The sequence below is a fragment of the Neopsephotus bourkii genome, unplaced genomic scaffold (assembly GCF_033783945.1).
Source record: "Neopsephotus bourkii isolate Nb327-2 ecotype Australia unplaced genomic scaffold, CSIRO-AGI_Nbou_v1 NB_272, whole genome shotgun sequence".
Classification (NCBI taxonomy): domain Eukaryota; kingdom Metazoa; phylum Chordata; class Aves; order Psittaciformes; family Psittacidae; genus Neopsephotus; species Neopsephotus bourkii.
The window spans coordinates 528,226-551,053 of NW_026900781.1; the positions used below are offsets into that span (position 1 = coordinate 528,226).

Below are 22,828 nucleotides of genomic sequence, written 5' to 3' on the forward strand. Positions count from 1 at the left end.
GGCTGTGGCGGTGAGGGGCGGCTCTCTGGCGGCTTTGGCGCCGGGGCTCGTTAGCGGCAGGGAGCTGGGGGCCGCAGCGGCGGGAACGGACTGCGGCGGCAGAGCTGTGGCAGCGGACCGCAGCCCGTCCAACGCTCTCCCGACAGTGCCGTGGAAACCGCCCGCGGGCTGGAGCGAGCTCCACAGCGGCAGCAGCGCTGGGGTGAGCCGCGGGGCTGCAAAGGTCCGGGCGCTGCCCCCGCCCGTCCGCGGGAGGAGCTCCGCTTCGTGCCGCCCCCGCAGGGCTGGGAAGCGGGTGCAGGGACCGCGGGTACGCAGTCCACCTGTCCCCGAAGCCGCGGTAAAGCACAGCAGAGCCGGAGGAGCGGTCGCTCCCGCACCGGCACCCCCTCCCGCGGCGGTGAGGGCGCTGTGGCTCTCCCGTCCCAGTCCCGCGCTGCTGCCGCTGCTGCGCGGGCGGCGAGCGACGCGCACTTTGCAGACGGTCCCTGCGCCGCTCTCCGCAGAGCCGCGCAGGCGCCCCGCGCCCGGTGCTGGGACGGCGGACCCGGTGCGAGCGGGAGAGCGGAGCGGAGCGGCTGGGAGGAGCATGGACGGGATGGTGAGCGTTGCCCCCGGTCCCGCCGCCCCGCGCCCCGGGCTGCCGTGCGGTTCGACCTAGCGGCGGCACTTGCCATGGCTCCGCCCTGGGCACCTGCGGGAGCTCTGGCTGCGGGACACCTCCGCCCGCGCATCGCGCCCAGCCGGCGGCATCCTCGGGTCGGGCACCCACACCGGCTGCTGGCGGTGCTCCCGACCCGGCGCTGCCCACAGGGCACGTCTGGCCGGGCAGCGGACCCTGCGCTTCCGCTGTTCCGCACGGCTCCTCCGCGGAGCCGGGGGCTCGAATACCCTCACCGCTCTCTCCGTGCTTCCCTTAGCGTTCGGCGTTGCGCCGGTGTGGCCGCCCACCTGGGTCCCGCCGGTTGTCCTAGCGCATGCCCCCGCATCCTTGGCGAAGCTGTGGTGGCTTTGGTACCTCCCAGGGACCCACCTGGCTTGGAGAGGCAGGCAAAGATGGGAAGCCCAATACCTATTTACCACTCCCAAATGCAGGCTGCAAGTGCCTGCGGGAGGCTTTCCCTCAACAGGGACTGGCCTGACTTTCCCATAGGAGACACCAGCACTCGTCTGGAATTGCCCAGCTGTCCCTTGCATGGTCCTCTGGAGAGGAGGGTTCACTTCTTAATACCATGTCTCCTGGAGACACCCCAGTCTTGTTCTGTGACTGACAGCTGTCTCCAGTGCTCCAGAACAACCAGCCTTCATGCAGGAGATAACACCTTTTGAGAGAGAGCATTTTTCTTGCTGCATCTAAGCTGCTCTCAGCTCTGTTTTCAGAGGGAGATACATAGACCCAGAAACTCTCTCAGGGCAAACTGATCTGTATCTGTAGGATATTAATGGTCTGCACGGTCTTCCAGAAGATCTTTTTGACTTCCTCCACAGACAAATCTTTTCACTTTGGCAGCAGGAGCTTGTTGGGGATTGCTGTTCCCTGGGGCCTGAAACTCCTCCGTTTCGTCTATCAGCATGGCCTGTGGAGGGACCCTCTGTGCAAGTTGCTGCTGGGAAAGCCTGAGGTAGAAATTAAACGGGGAACTGAGAAGAAAGCAAGTTCGGCATGATCTGGGGGTGTGTTTGTACAGTATCCTTGCCTAGTGCTGTCATCACTGCCTTTCTTGGAGAGACTGGCTTCATACTGCTGCCCATCCAGGGGAGTCCTGCAGCTTCTGAAAATAACTAGTTCCTTGTTGCTGCCTCAGGAGCAATTGGCAACCTGCTGTTTACCATGGGGACACCATCATGAAGAGCCAGCCCATCTTTCCTGGCAGAATCTCCTGCCCTCTGTGAGGAAGAAGCGTGCAGCCTGGCCTTGCCCCTACAGCAGGGTGAGGTTCCCAACATTGTCAGCCTCTGGTTGCCTCCTTTTCTGCAGTGCTGCAGTGATGTGCCTTTCTGTACCCTGTGCACTCCCCTGGCCCACTCCTCACTTGTAGTGCCTCCACTGCTGTGTTATGCCTCAGCCACTGCTTTTCTAGAACCTATCCTTCCTTGACTTCAGCTCTATTTTAGCACAATTCACCATGATCTTCTTTATGCCCTTTGTTCTTCCTTTGTTTTGACCCTGCTGGACCTAGAGCCTTGTTACTATCCCTAATGGAGTTGTCTGGTCTTTGCTCTCATTCTTCAAAGTGCCAGTCACCGGCACTGCCTAGGCTAGCACTGTAATGCTTTCTTGTGTATCCATTCTTTCAGCAGTTGCTTCTAACTGCATGAGTAGGTATGAGCTTACACCCGTGAATGCTATGAGTGCTGGTGTTCGCTTCTGTTCTGCTGTAATGCTTCTTTTCTTTTTCAGCTGCAGTACAGAGCTGTCAGAAGAAGCAGTGCTTTGTATACAGGTGCAGCTGGCTCAGCTGTTCGCAAGGAGCAACTCCCTTTTCTTTCTTACCTTGGCTTATCTTCTGTGGGACCTGTCATGAATATGCAGACACTGAAGCTGCCTGCCTATACCCTAAATGTGGGGGATCATCAGTTCTTCCACTTTGCAACACTCTCACCATCCTACCGGGGCATCTGATAATGCCTTCTGAAATGCTGGAGTATTCTGATAGCCTTTAAGGATTTGATTTTTGAAGAATGAAAGCAAGGTGACTCAGTTAAAGTTCCTGAACTGGCCTGCTTTCCCAAGGATTACCAGATATGTGTGATGGCAAAAACATAACTGAGAACATCTGTGTAAGAAGATAGCCTGGTGTCTTGATTAAACCAGGCAAATTCCAGGGAGCTCTTCCAATCTTAACTATCCTATAGTTCTTATTAGAGCATGCCTTAACATGTTGACAGGTTGTAGGCAAGTGGTGTACTTTCTTCATGTTTTTTCTAATCTCTGCAAATACAAGCTGGCTCCCATCTGTAAGGATGGCCTAATGCCTTGGCAAAAGTACTGCCCTGTCAATGTGGACATGCATCTGTGTGCAGCTGTTTGCAGAGAAGTCCCTAATCACTGTCAGTTGCATCTTTTCTTGACTGCGTTTTCCCTCTTCTTTCTTTTTCCTTCATTTGTGCTGCTTATGAAGTGTCACATGGGTTGGTGCTGTTCTAGGAAATTTTATTTATACTGTGTGTTACTTCCCTCTCACTCAGTATGTACTTTCTCTTTTCAGAGCTGGGTCCAAGTGCATCCTCAGCCTGCTGTCTTAGAGCTGTTCCTGCTTCAGGTCAATGAGACTATCTGCTGCTAATTCATCATGACATAATATGTGGTCTCCAGCCCCATCCTGTTGGATAAATTTCCTGCTTCCTCTTGGTCTATACACATGTGACTCCAGGTGTTCATCAGCTACCCAGCCTGGTACAGGTATGTTTTAGCCCTTTGAAAAATGACCTGTTCTAGGTGGGAAGAATGTGTCTGTGCTTTGTGTTGGAACTAGAAAATGTTTGGCTTTGGATAAATGGGAAATGTTATTTTGTGAAATAAATCCTGAACTGCCCGCTTGCTGCTGTTGACCTAAGCCGGTCCTTTTACTAGCCAGCTGCTTCTGTGATAGTTTCTGCTAGTGCTGACAGGGAGGGTGCTGATTAGCCAGAGTAGACTGACTCAGAGCAAATAATGTTAGAGAATGCAGTTGCTAAAAGCAGGCCTAATAGAGGAAAGAATGAAGAGTAGTGGTAGTAACAGGTATTCTTTGTGGTAATTCATTACTCTATTAGCTACGAGTAAATGTGATTAGTTCTTGTCAGATGGTTATTGATTTGTAGGGCTACCAGTCTTCTCTCAGCAGGTTTAAATTAGCATGGTTAGCTCTTCCCAGCTGTCAGACTTCTGCAGTACCTGCTGTTGCTGGGTATGTATTGGTCATCTCCATGATAAGGTACTCAAATCTGCCACTCATATCTTTATTTCCTACCATTCCTCTTGTTGCTTCCGCTGGTGAATATCTACCTGTATCCCTCTGTTTTTCTCCCAAGTCAATACACAGTATGCCTGTAAGGGACTTTGTTTTTCCCACAGCTGGATCAGTTCCTTTTAACCTTTTACATCCTGCCCAGGTCACTTCACTGGTAGCACAAATTGTCTGGTAGAAAAATGCGTTCTATTTTGCATTGGGAATAAATAGCCTAGCTTCTTTTTTTTTTAAATATATTTTTTATTTTATTTATTTTAAGACACATTAGCCTTGTTATTGTCGTCTGATTTGGCCCTTTAACAACCATATTGCCTAGCCTGCTGCAGTACAGTTAGGAGCTTTGCCCAGTACCTACTACCTCTGCCTTTTTGATTCTGTGAGCTAGGGAAAGTATGTTACTAGTCATCCAATCATAACTTATATGAATTTAAGAACTGTGTTAGGCTGAGACAGACCAAAGTATCCTGTCTCTGACTGGTAACGGGTATGTGAAAAAGGAATAGAAAGGTGAAGCAAATGCTGAATAGTCTTTTATTTCTTTCACATACCTTTCAAGTTTTTGCTGTCATCTAAATTATGGAGTCAGCATAATTTTTTTGGATAAACAATGTTAGAAAATTCCCCAAAGTTGTAGGTCTGCTATTTCAATGTTATCTTCATTGGAAGGAGTTGTTTCAGTTTTCTGTGATTGACTTTTCTGTGATTATGTTTTGTGTTACTGTTATGTCCTTTTCTGTTCAGTTGAAAGTTCTCTTGGACTCTGAGTGCGGAGAGAACTATAGGGCCATTCACTGTGGCATGTTCTTAATGGTACTGGGTACCTGTATCCAGCTCGCAGCTGTTGCTGAGTAAGGGTGTGGCTTTTAGAAAGGTAGTTTGGTAGTTCTCGTTTAGGTTCCAAATGACAGAAGACTCTGGTATGGGTGACAGGTAGCTGGCATAGGGAGAGATTGGACAAAAAGGGCATGACTGCAGATGCTTGGCAAAAGAAATTAAAAGGAGAATAATAACTTGCTCAGCAGGAAGTGCTTTTGTGATTTTTACTTGTGTTTGCACTTATGGATGGTGTTGGGTTTGAGGGGACCACTGAATGCCAGGCAGCAAATGTGGCCAAAGGGTTTTTTTAGTTGATGTCTAGGAAAGTTTCTTTCCTTTTCGCTTCTGGCACCCAACTCCATTTCTTTCTGTTCCTGTAAATACCACATGCCATCCATGTTCTCTATACTGACTAAATTGTTAAGACGCCTTTGATGTTAAAGTTAATTCAGGATAAACCTGCTAATGTATATTCCTGCAGAGAATGCACAACCCTTCCTGAAATCAGAAGAATTTACGTATTAAAACTCCTTTAGGTTTTTGATGAAAGGCAAGGTGTTAAGTTCAACCTTCAATACTTGTAACTTGGAGTGCAGTCCTCTTCCAGTGCAGTATTGCCACAAGTCATTTTCAAACACAGTACTTGGGCTAATGCCTGGAATTTGCTGGTCTCCCTTTAAATTGAATAGCATTCTAGGAATTTAGCTTTTCTGGAAAGTTGTGGTTGGAGTAATTGAATGGTGCTTAATTTAAAATGTGAAGGATTAAGAGTTCTAGTATCATACCATGGGAGTTATCCAGGTTTTTAGTTTATACAGAAGTGTCCTAAGTGCCTAGAAACAAGCAAATAACTACAACTTGCATGATTTTTCTTCTAGCTCACACACTTATCGCTGTGTTCTTCATGACACTTTCATAATGTAGACAGTGGCTAATAGGTCTTGTTCAGGAAATGTTACTCAGAGATCATCAAGTGAGATATGTCTGATTTTCATGAATTGACAGTCCGAGATGCCCTTGTCAGATGTTTCTGATACTCGCCGAGTAAATATGAAAATGACAATGCTATGGTCATTCTTGTACCTGGGTGTATTGATAGCACTGGGGCCTCAGTGCTGCATGAGAGTCCCATGAATTTTTATAGAAAGATGTTTTGATTTTCTTTCTATTTCCTAAAACAATCTCTATTAATTGGTTCCAATGTTTGAAAGACAAACTTTACTTTATGGCCTTTGATAGTCCAATGGTCTTTACTATTTTGTACTCTTAACTGTAATTATGAGGTCTGTGTTTGGCTATGGTAGTTGTCCAAAGCTAGGGATAGAAGCATTTCTCTTTGAACATAATTAACACCATGTCTTAAATGAAAGCCTTTAGCTTGAATGAAGAGTTTGCTTGCTTCAGGAAGGTCAGTTTCAGTCTAATCAACATTGTATCTTTCACTTTTTACCCCAAAATTCAGCACACTTATTCTCTGTTGTGAAATAATTTTACTAATAATTTGCTTAAAGGCAGTTCATCTCCTTTCAAGATCCTAAACTGCAGAGATGAAAATACAATTTACCAGTCATATATTTCTGAATTTATGGGCACAGCTATTGCACTGAAGTGGGAAATCATATAAACTTAACTTTTGAGAAGCATGTGGCCTTTGATTTGCAAATGTGCTTTTGATGATGTGAAAGAAATTAGATTTCATTTGGTGACATTGCAAGGCCTAACAAGGCACAACATTCAACGTTTGTGAATTCATGGTTTTTAAAATTTAAACCAGTCATTTTCCCCTGGCAAAATATGTGTGATTCATGGCAACTGCAGAATTTATAGTTAAAAGGTGATGTCTAGATGGAGAGCAAGAGCTGTATTTTCAGCTCTTAGGTCAGTGAGGAATGATATTTTTAAATGTTACTTATAGATAATTTTTAAAAGCTTTCTGTTTTCATGGCAGAGAAAGGACATATGGCAAGGTTACTCAAGATTTTGGGTTTTTTCTTCTTTGAGATCATAGCAATAACCACTGATAACTTAGCTGGCTGGTATGCTGTTCAGGCTCAGTGTGGACAGTGGCCAATAGGAATTAGTTATAGGAGAAAACACAAAGCTCATTCAGTGTGTGGTTTATGGAATAACAGAATGGTTTGGGTTGGAAGGGATCTTCAAAGATCATCTTGTCCTGTTCCAGTATCTCACCACCCTCATCGTAAAAAAAATGTCTTGCTATGTCCAGTCTAAACCTATCCTCTTGCAGTTTAAGACCATTGCCCTTTGTCCTGCCACTACAGGCCTTGGTAAAAATTCTCTCTGTTTTTCTTATAGCTTCCTTTAAGTATTGAAAGGCTACAATATCTCCCTGGAGCCTTTTCTTCTCCAGGCTAAATAACTCCAATTCTCTCATCTGTTCTTCACAGGAGAGGTGTTAAAACCTCCTGGTAACTTTCACAGCTCTCCTCTGGACCTGCTCTAACAGGTCCATGTCTTTCTTGTACTGTGGACCACAGAGCTGGATGCAGGTGGGGTCTCAGGAGAGCACAGTAGAGAGGAAGAATCTCCTCCCTTGACCTGCTGGCCATGCTGCTTTTGATGCAGGCCAGAATACAACTGGCTTTTTGGGCTGCAAGTACACACTGCTGGCTCATGCTTAATTTTTCATCTGCCAATATCCCCAAGTCTTTCTCGACAGAGCTGCTTTCAATCACTTCATCCCCCAGCCTGTACTGATACTGGTGATTGCTATGACTCAGGTGCAGGACCTTGTACTTGATCTTGTTGAACTTCATGAGCTTCATGTAGGCTCACTCCCTCAGCCTGTCTGGGTCGCTCTGAATACCATCCCTTCCTTCTACCCTGGCAACTGCACTACTTGGCTTGATATCATCTACAAACATGCTGAGGGTGAACTCAATCCCACTATCTATGGTATTAGCATTGGTCCCAATATAGACCCCTGAGGGACATCCCTTGATAGTGATCTCTATTTGGAGACGGAGCTGTCAGCTATTTAAAGGCACTTTTCTTAGAATACAAGAACTATCACTTCCTGCATTTAAGAAATTAGGCAAGGAAGGTGGGAAACCAGTATCTGAGCAAGAACATCCTGGTCAAACTGAAACACAAGATGGAAAAGTATAAGCAGTGGCAGCAGGAAGACACATCCTGGGAAGAACACAGGGATACTGCCCAAGTCTGTAGGGGTGGGATTAGGAAAGCTAAGGCACAACTGGAGCTAAATTTGGCAAGGGATGTGAAGAATAGTAAGAAGGGCTTCTACAGGTATGCTAGTCAGAGAAGGGAGGTAAACGAAACTGTACTCCTCAGTAAATGAGATGGGGAATCTGGTGACAACTACATGGAGAAGGCTGACATATTCAACAACTTTCCCCCCTCTTCTTGGTTTTCATTTGTAATTCTCTTTAGTCTCTGAATATTGGGAATGAAGTCCCACCCATCATAGAATCCTTGAACGGTTTAGGTTGAAAGGGGTCTTAAACCCACAGGCAGGGACACCTTCCACTAGACCAGGTTGCTCAAAGCCTTGTTCAACCTGGCCTTGAACACTGCCAGGGATGAGGCAGCCACAGCTTCTCTGGGCAATCTGCTAGTGCCTCACCACCCTCATTATCTCCCCTCTGTCAGTTTAAAGCCAAAAAGCCTCTCTACAGCTTCCTTGTCAGCCCCTATAGGCACTGGAAGCTGCTCTAAGGTCTTCCTGGAGCTTTCTCTTCATACTGAACAAGCCCAGCTCTCTCAGCCTGTCTCCAGCCCTTGGACCATCTTTGTGGCCTCCTCTGGACTCATTCCAGCAGCTCCATGTCCTCCTTATGTTGTGGCCCCAGAGCTGGATGCAGCAGTGGGAGGGGGGAACCTCCCCAGAGCAGAGTAGAGGGTGAGAATCCCCTCCCCTGACTTGCTGGTCACAGTCCTTTTAATGCAGCACTGCATACGGTTGACTTGCTGGACTCACATGTGCACTGTAGGAAAAGATCAGGTTCTAGACTGTCTGGGGAACCTGGACATACCCAAGTCCATGAGGCCTGATGAAATGCATGCCAGAGTCCTGAGGGAACTGGCTGATGGTAAATCCTGTCTCTCCCCAGTAATTTGTATTAATCAGAGAACATCCTGTGACCAAAGAAGTCAAAGCCCTGGTGTCAGTCAACACCAGCCATGAAGCCAGGTGTTGATCTGCATGATCATGGTTGTTTACAGATTAATGGATCTTACAGCTAAAGAGACTTTTGGATCACCTGACACCTGTATTTTACTGAGCACTAATCAACTTCCGTTTGTCCTTACTGTGAGGTTTTTATTCCTTACAGAAAGACCAGCTGTAGTTTGGCTAGCTATTAAAGATTGAAAATATAATGGAATATACGTGCTGTAGAACCTCTGTGAGTGCAGGGTTTAAGAACTTAGGTATCAGAAGGGTTTGGGCAGGTCAGTACTGACTTGTTGCAAGGAAGGATTTGAAGATCTTCTAATGGCCATGCTAGCCCCTTTGATTCTGTAAATACCTTGTTTCTGATGGCTAGACTGTTCTGAAGGCAAGGGGTGAAGGTTACACCAGTGTCAGCTGGGTGAAAGCAGAAGAGAGTGTCATTGTAAGTGTTAGGAGTGTGATCCCCACCCTGCCCTGCTCCTGGCTGACACACTGTGTGGTAGTGATTTGTGGTCTAGTTTGTCTCATGCCACTTTTTGTCCATTGGCTCGTGTTCTGCCTCTTTTAAGGTTGGGCTTTGTTTTGTCTTTTCTTGTTTGTTTGTTTGTTTTTTCATATTTAATTTAAAATTTCTCTATTCCTAGCAATTTTGTGAATGTTTGTACTTACATAGAATGTACTTAAACAAGTTAATCTCTCAACTTTGTGTTTAGTTCATTAAACATGTAGCATTATATGAATCTTTCATAGACATTTTTCAGACTTCTGGATTGTGCTTGGTACTACTTTATTCAGTGTTCCAACATGGACATCTCTAGTGATTGAAGTATATGGAGAAAATCATCCTGCTACCCCTGCTTCCTCCTCTTCATAAATTAAAGGGTCCCTTTGGCTCTCTTTGCCGCAGTGTGGCACGGATAATTCAGTTTGAGTTTTCCCACTGTGATCCCCTTTTCAGATTTTCTACTTTTCAAGACAGTCTTCTGCTTTAGGAAGGTGACACACAAAGACACAAACTTGCTAGTGGAGGGATAATGGAGGCAAAGACCAATGTATATTTTCACTAATTGATGAAACTACAGGTATAGCTTTTGAACGAGAGGAATCCCTGGGTCTTGGAGCTGCTGGAGGTGGTGGCTGCAGCAGGATGAATAAATGTTCAGTTTCTGTAATGGAAAGAGTGCCTTTTTAGTTCCCCATTGTCGTTCAGTGTATGATAAAAGATTTCAAAAGAGGTAAATAATGAAGCAACAAAATTAGCCAATAACATGACATTATTCAGTGCAATAGAACCTAAGTTTGTCTCTTAAGATTGAGCAAGGTTGGTTAAAAACTGGGTGATAATACAGCAAAATAAGTTTAAGGTCGATGAATTCGTATGTAAAGTGTGTAGAGAAAATAAGCCTGCCAATGTAGCCACATTGTTGTCAAAATTATCTCTTTTGGTTGAGGAAGGAATTCTTGGCATCTTTATAGACAGTTCTTTGCAAATATGAGCTTAACAGTAGCAATAAAAATGGAAAATTCTATACTAGATATTCCAGAAAAAGAATTACCGAAACTGAAGGTAATGATATCATAATGTATAAATTCATGTTTCACTTATGTCCTGCAGAGTGAACGCAGTTCTGTATCCCTTAAGATGCGGTGACTAGTAGAACTAGAAGAATTCTAGAGAAAGCGATGAGGATGGTGAGAGGTGGAAAGGTTTCCATTAGAGAAGGTGTGTGAGAATCCTTTAGAAAAATGATAGAGAAAGATAACTGTGCTAGAGATCTTCAGGCATCACAGAGGAAAGGAGAGTTACTATTCCTAGAATATTCAGACACCATTTATAGAACCTATGGATATGGATATCAGGCAACAGGTTTAAAACAAACACCAAGTTTTTGGTTTTGTTTTAGCTCCTGTCAAATTAGATTGTAGCATTTATTACTAAAAGATGTTTCAGCTGTCTACAGTATAGATGGGTTCAAACGAAGGTATTAGACTGCTGGCTCTTAAACATGGCAGTCCAGGCTCAGGTTGTTAGTAAACCATGTCTGTTAGAAACAGGAAGGTCGTACAAGGGAATATATTGTTATTCTTTCCTGTTGGGTTGGTGAGGCACTGGAATGGGTTGCCCAGGGAAGTTGTGAATGCTCCATCCCTGGCAGTGTTCAAGGCCAGGTTGGACGAGGCCTTGGGTGATATGGTTTAGAGCGAAGCGTCCCTGCCCATGGCAGGGGGGTTGGAACTTGATGATCTTAAGGTCCTTTCCAACCCTAACTATTCTATGATTCTATATATATATTTTGGTTTTTAGCTATGAGGCTCTATCCATATAGTAAAAAAACCCAAACCAAAACAAAAGTTTTAATGGACAGACGTAGAGGAGCAGTTTCTTAGAATGACCTCTATAGTTGTAAAAAAAACCCCAAATCACCCCCAAACCACCAAAGAAAAACAAAACCCCCAAACAATTGAAAAACCCAACTGCAGGATATTTTTAAAATCGTATTTCTTGTACCTTCCTTTGAGCATCTGGTCCAGTTGGCTGAGTGGAGCTTTGGTCTGAGATCTGGTGGTGTCAGAAATTGATTTTTTTGCCACAGTCTTTGTAAAAGTCTGAGGAGAGGATAGTAAATGATAAAGGCTTCTTTTATTCCAGATGTCAGTCATTCTTGTTAAGCAACTTTAAAGAGGAAAAAGAATAGCGAAGTTAAATAATTTAGCTGAAACTCTCTTCCCCATCTTTGACTTCATTTCCTTCATGTATTAGCCCTCTGAACTGTGGGTTTCCCATACCTATCCAAGCCTTTTGTACTGACTCAAAATTGAATATAAAAATACTTTGTTCCTGTTTATAGACTGCACTTCAGAAGCGAAGAAAAGTGAAGATAGGAAAGCTTTTGTTTGAAAATCAGTTTCACTAAAAGGCAGTAAAACTTCACAAGCCAAATCACATTTTTCTTGGTAAGTCATGTAGTGGGTGTTCTGCATGGTGTAGATAGGTTCCTGGAAGAAGGTGGTAAGTTTAGGGTTTTCTCCGAGTTTCATGCAAGAATGAAGGTGTCTTGGAGAGAAGCAGAACACATACGTCTTGGATTATACCATCCAGTAGGCTGTGGTGATACAGGATGGGAGAGTTTCCATTCTGGATTTACAGAATTGAGAGAAACCTTTTAATAGAAGAGTTGTGCTGATGTGTGATGAGTGTTGTGCATAACAGAGTCCCTACACTTTTAATCTGAAAAACAAACCTAGCAAGTATCAAACAAAAAACACTACTTAAGAGAAAATTAAAATGAAACCCTCTGAGATCTATTGCTCAATTCAGATGGAAAGAGTGGAAATTCTCAAATATTTTAGTAAGGTTTAGCAAGATATATTTATCTGCACTTAATGTTACTCTGATGGCTTGCTTGGTGTTTAGATTGCACTGTTACCTAGGACTTTTCTTTCCTCTGCTTTTCCTTCTTGAACTGCTCTGTGGAGGCCTATTCCACACATCATATTTGGACTCTCCTGTACTCTGTTTCTACTGCACAGAATATTGTTCCTGTGCTAAATACGTGTCCAGAACTAAATACTTGCCAGAGATAAACAGTACTTTGCATCAGTAAAGACATGTGAGTGCATGTTGAAGCCCTCAGCATCGTCAAAAGGCAGAAGAGCAGTGGTGGGCTAGGAAACAGTGCCTTGAAAATAGTAGGAAAATGATAAATGGTAGAGGAAGGTGTAGGGAGCTCTGGTGAATGACCTGAGTTCTGGAGGTGGTCTTGGGGGTTGTTTGGAAATCAAATACAGATTAGGAAATGAAAAACAGCCAGCTGCAGAGCGTGTAAAAAAAAAAAAATGCTGGGGAAAAGACCTGTAAATATAGAGATCTTCCTTTATCCAGGACAATTTAGCCTCTTTTGCCTGCCTGCCACCTACTCATGCTCCTGTTTGGGGAGGAGAAACAAAACCAAAACCCAAGAAAACTCCCAAAACAAAGTAGGAAAAGGAAATGGTGGGAAGTGGTTTCAGTTTGTTTGGCAAAAACTTTCTGTCTTCAGGAATGGAGCTGTATGTGATGAGAGGAGCCTGACTTGTCCTGAGACTTGCCCTTTGGAGACCCTTGCTTGCTTTATGGTCATGGTACTAGAACTTGCAATTGTGGAGAGAAATACTGTTAAGTAAATTAGAACACACATTAATATTATACATTGTCTTTACAAAGGACATTTAATCAGTCACAAAAAATATTGGGTGGGTAAAAGTAGTAAGATGGGTAATAATCTTAAATTATGGTTATGACGTGCTTGCTTATTTTCTCTGTAAGTGCTTCAGGTCACTTCTTATTTGCAGACTTTCAGTCTAGCTTTTTCAAGTATCTGTAGGATATTGCCTAATTTTTGCAACTTTCTGGATATTAATGGAAGGGGTGGTGATTATCCAGCAAAATAGGCAGTAGCTACTTGGTCATGCTGACAAAGCTAGGTCTTGAGCAGCACGCTTAAGGGACCATGCCTGGACTATACTTTCATTTCTCTCTTCTTTTTCTTGTTCAGTCAAACATCTTCAGTGGCTTCTTGTTTGAATGCTGGGCCTGTGTGGACAACTTTTGTGTGGACATGTCTTCCCTGAGTGGCTGTTGCTGCCCCCCAGTTTCTCTATTGTATTCTGCCAGTCAGCAGTGAAATAGCTCATTGGAAACTTGCATGGTACATGGCAGAGGCCATATGGGAGTCTGACTGTATATCCTCTCGCCCATTACAGAGCATTGGTACCATCTAATACAACTTGGCAGTGGTAAGATCTCTTAGATATCATAGACTCAGGTTCTTCTGGGACTCAAAGCTCTCTTTGAGGCAAGCTGATGTTGATGTACAGTCACTAAAGACCTTAAGAGGCCATGTAATGCAGAGCTGGCCAGTATTTCTTGACCAGTTCAAGCTCTTGTGACAGGCTATATCACTTGGTCAGCAGTGGAGCTGTGCTGTTACTGAGGCTGCAGAATAATCTGAATCCTTGGATGCAGGAGGAATACATGGAAGGAGATGGTGGAATTAGTGCAGTGATGAATAATGTGGAAGGTTATATATACCAGCCAATTTGGACTCCTTTATTATTATTTTTTGTTCATTTATATGTAAAGTTCCTTATTATTATATGTTCATTTATATGTTAGGTTCCTTATTATTATCCTTATATATAATATATATATCCTTATATATAATAATAATCCTTATTATTCAACTAAAACACTGGGAGTACTGGGACTCAACACCCCCAGAGTTTTGGTTGAATAATATACAAGGATCATATATTGAGAAAAAGCATAGATGAATTTGTATAGAAATTAATAGGCTTTGGGATTGTGCTAGCAATGAAATAAAAACAGGGTCCTAAAATGATGCCATTCTAGGGGCATTACTGCATAGTACCATAATACAGGCTCCATTTCAAGTATCTGTACTTCAAGAAAGCTGATGGAATATGAAGTACTGAGAAGAGATGTATAAGGGGATGAAAGGTATAGTTACCACTATTTTATAGTGAGCAACCACAAGGACTTGCTATATTTTGTTCATTCAGGAGAGGCTGATAGAGGGATTTTGTTCTGATCTTAAAAAATCTAAATGGGGAAGATAGTTCACAAGGCGTTTTAGTATTAAGGCATAGACTTCTAGTCTGATATGCATAAGGCAGATGAGCATTGCCTCTTACTCTGTGTGAATTTGGGAATCATTTCTGCTACTACCATTAGTTAAAGTATGTAGCCCCACACAACCCAGGAAGTCTTGGTAGGGTATAAAAGGCATGTCTGTGAGCTATAAGTAATGAAATTCCGACATGAAGTAAGGCATAGTTTTACAAGGAGGACAATTAAACAGTGAAAGATCAGATGTCAGGACACAGTAAATCCTGATTTAAAGAAATTTAACAATCTAGGATTGCGTGACTTCACAGCATCTTTATAGCTTTTAAGTTAGAGTAAACTCCGGGGAGAATCTGCTGAGTGAGGGATGGGTTGGTGTTGTGGGAGCAGCTATCCTGCATCACGTCATGAGTGTAACACAGTATTTTGATAGTGGCTGTGAGTAACTCTAAGGAGGAGTACAAAAATGAGAGGAATAGGATGGTACTTGGCCCTGAATACTCACCTAGAGTGAGTGACAGGTATAGAATAGAAATGGTGCCATTGTAGACAAGGTCTAATTGTTGTAATAGGCTCTCTGGCCTAAGCATTTCCTCTTCAGATAATTAGTGTCTTTGGGAGTACTGAAGTACAAAAAATTAAACGTGTGCTGCACTGGTTCTGTAAATGCTGATATAAGGGTGGAGAAGGGGCCCTTCTGATGCCAGGAATGCCAGGCTTCCAGCCTCCCACATTATGGGAGACTTCATCCATCGCTCCCTTGATCATAGTCTCTTAGCTGTCTTTCCTTCCCATCTGACACAGCTGATGCTCCTTCCCCAAATTAGAAATCTCAGCTACTGGTGCTTTTTCTTTCTTTCTTTCTTTCTTTTTCTCAGAAGGGATGAGAAAAAAGTTGGGTGAGGGAGGAGATAATGGAAAAGAGAACTCGGTGGCACCAGCAGTCCGGTGGCCATCGCTTCCTGCAGCCCAGGGAGCTGCATTTGCTCCTCTGCGGCAGCTTGAGGAACGTTCTGCCAGGCTCGCAGGACTGCTCCTGCGTGCAGGACGCCCGCACCTCAGGACCTCTCCGCAGGAGACTGGTGGCAGCTGCCACAGAGGGGCAGCAAGAAGCCGCTCGGGGCACGGTGTCGGTGCTGGCCGCGGCTTCACCGAGCTGCTCCCTCGCTTGACAGCGGAGCGCGGACACGGGGTAGGAGCTCGGCTCCTCCTTTATGCGTGTGCTGCCGGCCACGCTGCTGCCACCCTGAGGCCTCGGGTATACAGAGCCCTTTGTACAAAGCGTTTCCGAGTTTTAAAATAGTGGGAGTGAGGTAAGCCGGAGGGGAGATGAACACTAGCTGGAGGGGAGATGAACACTAGCTTTGCAGACCAGCTTTTCTCTGAGCGCAAATCTGCACCACGGGAGACCCATGCAGCAGAAGGAATTTGTTTTACTGCAAGTTAGGTCAGTGAGAGTGAATAAAGAGTTACAGAACAATGGTAGAAAAGATTTCTACGCATACAGAGGTGTTCAGGTTGACAGTGTCATTTTGAATGTTGATATCAAACCTAGATTTGAGGAATAATCTGACATAATTATATCGAAATGCTTGAAACAGGTTCTGGAAAATAGGAATGGGGAGAATGATTGACATGTTAAACTTGGGGTGGGGAAGGTGGTTACATGTGTATAAAGATCCTTGTGATCTTAAAGATGCTGAAATGCTTTGGGCACAATGTTCACCAATCTCAAAAAGCAGTGACTGTCTCCTCGGCAACAAGAAAGGCATGTGTCTGTTCCCATGGAAATGTGCTGTGAAAGCTTCACAGAGAAGATTTTGTTCAGAGCTCAGCAGCGCAGGCTCCAAGCTCTTTGTTGCTCCTACCTGAAGGAGAGGCTGCCGGCACATTCAGGTGCTCTCATCCTGCAGCTGACAAGGAGTGAGCTGCAAATAGTGTGGAGCTGTTCCTGGCTCCCTGTATAAAACAGATTAATTGTGCACTGCTGTTCCCGTCTTAGGAGTTACATCCCCAGTCACTAATTGACAGCATTGAAGATGACTTTGCAGCTTTTCATAAAGAAAGCAAGGATTCTTGCTAGCCAATGAAGCGTCAGAGAGTTTCTGATACTGATTCTTTCAAAGGCAGGGACAGGCAAATCTGAAAAACAGGAAACAAAGGATATGCAGGGAGTCTGCATATCAGCAGTCCTTTCTGCTGTCTCAAAGGTGAAAGAGCTATGTAGGAACACTGACAGGTCTACTGCACTAGACCCACCAAGAAATACGCACCACTTCTTCTAAACCCATGTAATGCTCTTCTAAGGGAGCAAACATATTTAGTGGGGACCAGAAGTAGTATGAAAGTATGGTTTGATCTTTTTTTTTGGGGGGGGGGTGGCCGTGGGGCGGGGTGGTGTTGGTTTGTTTTTAATATGAGGTGTGGGATGCAAAAGCACTAGTGGAACAGTGATCATTTCAAAGTGATGGACTGGGAAAATGATTTTAGAAGCAGCATTATATATACAGTTGTATGTATTATGTATAGGTATTACTCAGTAGTGTGCTTGTTCTTTTGTTTTACATTTTTTTCATCAATAGCCTTCTTTTCATTCCAGTAGCTTCTTCCCAGTCCTGGATTAAGGGATAGTAAATAGAAGTGCATTATTTACCTTCATTATCCTAGTATTTTGTCCCCTAATACCTGTTTTCTAAGGTAAAAAAAACCCCAGCATTTTCAATCACTACTCCTGAATTGGCCTCACTAAACTGTGATTCTTATCTCTGTACTCTGTAATTTTGCTGTGCTTGCAAAGAGAAAGCAGCTAGGTTTGCATATGTTTGCAGGTAAGAGCATTCCTGGTGTTTTGTTATTGCCTTGTTTCTGCTGTCAGTCCCCATTCCATTTTTCATTCTCCATTCTCCATGTGCATCTGTTTGATTCGGCATGTATTTCAGTTGCTTGTAATGCTTAAGTCTTTCCTGTGTAGAATCATAAAATCATAGAATGACTGAGGTTGAAAGGGACCTCTGGAGATCAAGTTGCCCAGCTTCCCTCCTAGAAATTGGGTCACTGACTACCAAGTTCAGTGAAATTTTGAGTATCTTGAGGAATGGAGTTAAGTTGTTCTCTGGGCAGTCTGTTCTAAATGAAAAAAAACTGCTCACCTGGTCACAGTAAAAAAGCTTTTCTTGTGTGTAAATGAAATTTCCTCTATTTTGTTTTGTGCTGTTTGCCTCTGGTCCTGTCATGGGGTGCTGTAGAGAATAGTTTGGCTCTGCCTTCTTTAAAACCTGCCGTGAGGTATTTATGCACATTTATAAGATACCTCCTGAGCCTTCTCATCTCCATGCTAAAAAAAAAATATCTCAGCTCTCTTGGCCTTGCCTCGTGATAGATGCTCCAATCCCTTAACCATCTTGTGAGCACTCACTCTGATATGTCCATGTATTTCTTGTACTGGGCAGCCTAGACACAGCACTCTAGATGTGATCTTATCTGTGGCAAGTAGAGAAGGATCACCTCTCTTGACCTGCTGGTAATGTTCTCCTAATTCAGCTCAGGATGTTGCTGGCCTTCTTTGCTGCAACAGAACATTGCTGGCTCATCTTCAGTTTATTGCTCACCAGGATCCCTGGTCTTTTTCTGCAAAGCTGATTTCCAGCCAGTCACCCCCAGGCGTGTCCTGGTGCATGGGTACAATTTCTCCTTCACATATTCATGCTGATTAATCTCAGTCACCTTTTTGTGCTTCATTTATTAGAAATGGTTTCCAGGAAGGTATGCTTCATTACCATCCCTGCCATTGAGGTGAGGTTGAACAACCTGAGTTTTCCCAGTTCCCTGTTTTTCCTCTTCTTGGAGATAGAAGTGACATTTGCTTTCTTGCAGTCTTCCAGAACTCTCCCAATCTCTATGAGTTTTCACAGATAATTGAGAAGTGTCTCACAGTGACATTGGCTAGCTCCCATAGCACTTCTGGGTATATCCTGCCAGCCCCCATGGACTACTGTATGTCCAGCTTATTTAAATGCTCCCTGACCTTGTCTTCCTCCACCAAGGTCAAGTCTTCCTTGCTCCAGACTTCCTTACTGGTCTCAGGAGCCTGGGATTCCTGACAGCGAATCTTACTCATAAAGGAGACAAGGCGTTCAGTACTTCAGCCTTTTCTATATTCTTTCTCAGCAAGTCCCCTACCCCATTCAGCAGTATGCCTACATTTTGTATGTCTTTTCCTGTCTGCCCTTCATGTTCCTCACCAGATTCAACTCCCGGTGGACTTTTGTTACCCTAATCACATTCCTGCATGCTTGGACACTGTCTCTGTATTCCTCCTTGTCACCTGGCCCTGCTTCTGCTACCGTATGCTTCCTTGTAATGCTTGAGCTCAGCCAGGAGCTCCTTGTTCATGCACGTGTGCCTTCTCTTGCTTTTGTTTGATTTCCTGCCTGTTGAACCAGTCTTGAATCTGGAGGAGGTGATCTTTGAAAATCAACCAGCTATCCTAAAACCCTCTTCTTTACAAGGCCATAGCTTGTGAGACTCTTCCATGTGGATCCTTGTGTCTGCTCTTCTGACGTCTAGGGCTGTGATCCTGTTTTCTGCCCTGCTCCATCCTTCCATGTTCCTGAAATTCTCTATCTTGTGATCCAGCCAAGACTGCCCTCCCCTTCATGTTTCTGACCATTTCTTCCTTATTAATAATAAGAATCAGGTCCAGCAGAGCACTTTTTTTTCTGCTCCACAGTCACCTGTGTTAGGAATTGATCTTCAGTATGTCTGTTTTGAAATGTCAGAGAACTGTGTCCTGTAAGCAGGCAAGAGGATTCACAAAATTGGCCCTTCGATAGATAACCGAAGTTAACATATAAAGGGGAAAATAGGGAAGAAAGTGCTAAGCCTTAAAATGAGGCCACAATGAAGAGAAAGGTGTATGCCTGCAACTGATTCTTGATTAAATGATTTCTCATGAGGAACTGTGACTGTTGACTTCTTGCAGCAGTGTGGAAGAGGCAAGACATCCTGGAGTTAAGCGGCATGATGAATCCTAGAATGCCAGACTGGTTTGGGTTGGAAGGGACCTTAAAACTCATGCAGTTTCAACTCCCTGCCACAGGCAGGGACACCTTCCACTAGACCAGGTTGCTCCAAGCTCCATTCTACCTGACCTTGAACACTGCCAGGGATGGGGCAGCCACAGCTTCTCTCTGGGCGACCTGTGCCTCACCACCCTCACAGACGCATAAATGCATGGCAAAGCTGTCAGAGGGTGGGGTAAAATCAGCAAATGGTTAAGAGAGAGGGATGCGGAATAAGTGGACACTTTCTTACTCCTGTATGTGGAATTTTAGACAGTTTCAGAGCAAATTTTTGCCAGCAGCATTCTAAGTAGACTAAAATATATATATATATATATATATATATATATATTATTTGCCAAGATCAGAAAAGACAGAATTGCAGTGGTGAAAGCAATGGCAGGAGTTTGACTGGGGAAAGGAAGGATTGACTCAAATAGCAGAAAGAGGTGAAAAAATGGAGGAAAAAAAAAGAAGTAGCTGTTAAGACAAAGTCAGCTAAATAGAAGAGCTGATATAGATCAGATGCAGTAGAAAATGAACCAGTTATGTTGTAGACAAAAGATTGAGCAGATATATGACAAGCTTTTTTTTGTGTTGGATTTTTTCCCCAATTATTCTACTCCCCATAATTCATAAACTTTTAACTAATTTGTTTTATGCTTGTTGAGACCAGGTGAATACCCTACTCCAGATTAATATCCAGCATCTTAACTAAAGGAATTTAAAGAAATAATTTTCTAATTTTCTTGTTATCTCAGCGTTCTAACAATTTAGCCTTTTTCTCTATAACCTTAGTAGAGACGTCTTATTATCTGGCATCATACTTACAGCAACTTAAGCATACTTAATTGTATCATATGTACATGTACTGGCTTGATTGTAGCATCTAAGCGCTAGGGACTCTCTTTGAAGAACGAAGCATACTTACTTCCCAAGAGAGAACAGACTAGTCAAAATTGTCCACAAGTACGTTGTTTCTATGGTTTCAAGTTGCAGTCTGGGTATAACTTGATCAGAAAACAGGTGCCAGGGATGGGGTGTACAGAGTAGGATTTGGTGGCTATTCAAAATAAGAGTAGCTAGACAGCTGGTGTGCCAAGTCCACTGCCTGTCAGGATGACTAGTGCTGTTCCCTTGCACTCTTTCTATTTCCATCTGTTAACTTAATTCGTAAACTGTAAAGGGCAGAGACTACATTGTTTTTATCGGTACCTCTTGTACTCTGAGGCCCTAGAAACAACCCAGTACCAAGAATGGGAAGAAATGTGACAGATAATACGACCTAAGTTACAACATGTAGCTCTTCACCCTCACACAAGCACACCCTTCTGCTATTTGAGTTTTATCATTGTAAATTCTGTTTATTTTGCAAAGTGCTGTATGCCATAATGATTCAACTCATGTTTCTTCTGACTATGTTTTTTTTCTACATATGTTTTGAAGCCCATTTAACAAGTGACTTGTGCTACCTTTTATGTGCCTTGTCACTTGGACAGGGTTCCATTCTCGGAGCATATGCAGTGTGTTACTGTGCACACTTTACAACTTCATGACTCCACTGCCAAGTGCAGTTTGTTGCTCTAAGCTGTAATCTGCCAGCCTGCTGTGCCTGTGCCCTGGTGAGAATTGAGGAGACAAACCACTGTACTGTGCTGGAGCCACACGTCTTCCACTTTTGCAACACTTGCTCAAAAAGAGCCTCAATTTAAAGCCTATTGTCCAGCTGAAGCCTGAGTACTGTAATCATGTCTTTGTGTCATGAGCTGCTGTGCCTGGTGCTTCCATATTCCTGTGATTTTATATATATATAATAAAGTACTAGGTAAATGGAACACTGAAGAGATTAGAAAACCATCTTACCTGCTGTTACAGACATACCACAGATCTTTCACCTCAGTTTATCTTCCACCACCTGCTTGAATTTTTCCAGCCTAAATCTTCTGCCTAATGGCCCATTTGATTTGTGTTTTTATCCTCTGTCCTGACTGGCTGGGAAACTGCTCCAAAAGCCTCTCATTTCAGGATTTTTGATCTACATGTCTTTCACTTCCCTCTTTTAGATCTTTGAAGAGGGTAAAACAATCTAGATATAAAAACCATACTTGGAGTCCTCAGTAGCCCCTTCCCTTCACTTGTTTTTGTCTTTGTTTATAACCTTTAAGTAATTTTGATTTTTCCTGGCACTTACATAAAAATTATCATGTTAAGAATTTCAGATATATAAAGATGTTTTACTACATTGCATATAAGTTACATTTGCCATTTCCCACTGGCTACCATCTTCCAAAGTCATTGATGTTTGCTGTAATTATGTACTATTTGAGATTAACTTTGACTTTTTTGGGGGGGTAATCTGTTTGTAATTTTTGTAAGTATTCTGCCAAATAAAACAATTTTAAAAGATACTTGGGCTTGTCTGGCAATGCAGTTTTTTCATGCTCACCAATATTGCTGCTTTCAGTTCATTTGCTCCAAGTCTGATGTGGTTGTATTCACCTATTAATTGTTCTCCTAGTTTAGTTGAAATGGGAGGTGGATTTACTAGTCTGTGCTAAGATTGCCATTTTCCTTCTTTGGTTACTTGCTTTTTCCAGTCTCTTAGTTCTTTCTAAGACTGTTTCTCTGTTCTTATGTAGCTTTGCATATTAATGCATCCTTCAGTCAGTATTTACTTGTTATTGATTTGCTTAAACTACAGATACTTTTATAATTATTTTCAGTGAGAACAGGATATAATTCCTAGCATTATTAATATTGATCAAAATGGGCTTAAAAGTATATTTCCTGATAAAAAAATAGGAAATCCTGTTGATTTTCTTACAATACAGAAGGGCAAGAATATTCTAGGCAGTAGCACTAGTCGGATCCTAGGTCCATGCAAGGTATAAGAATGATTTTGAAAGAGGAAAGAACGTGAGCATGGCACAAAAATAGGAAGCGTAGTAATTAAATTTGTTAATGATGCAAAACAGACAGGTCCATTAAAGCAGAAGAGAACAAGTTGTATGGAAAGAACTGGATGATTCTGAAGACTACACAAATAGGAAGTAGATGATATCCGATAACAATTTAGTGCACGGTCATGCACTTAAGGCCTTGTAACAGGAATTAACACTGTAAGCTGGAGGTTTATCTAATGGTAGTGATTAAGGAGAATCAGCCCAGTACATTAATACACTTGCAGGAGAATAGGGGGTATTGCTCCCATAATATT

General features: G+C 43.2%; 1 protein-coding gene across 4 annotated transcripts in view; it reads left to right on the forward strand.

Annotated features, from left to right (window-relative positions):
• Positions 1-281: 281 nt before the first annotated feature.
• SMARCD3 (SWI/SNF related, matrix associated, actin dependent regulator of chromatin, subfamily d, member 3) overlaps positions 282-22,828 on the forward strand; it is an 83,716-nt gene continuing 61,169 nt past the window's right edge. The window contains exons 1-3 of one of the 4 annotated variants that reach the window (XM_061346300.1): positions 282-601; positions 1,806-1,931; positions 3,210-3,403. The gene's annotated coding sequence lies outside the window, so the exon portion shown is untranslated. Of the gene's footprint in view, positions 602-1,524; positions 1,932-3,209; positions 3,404-22,828 lie in introns of those variants that run through there. The other 3 variants (XM_061346301.1, XM_061346299.1, XM_061346298.1) reach the window with 3 other exon arrangements.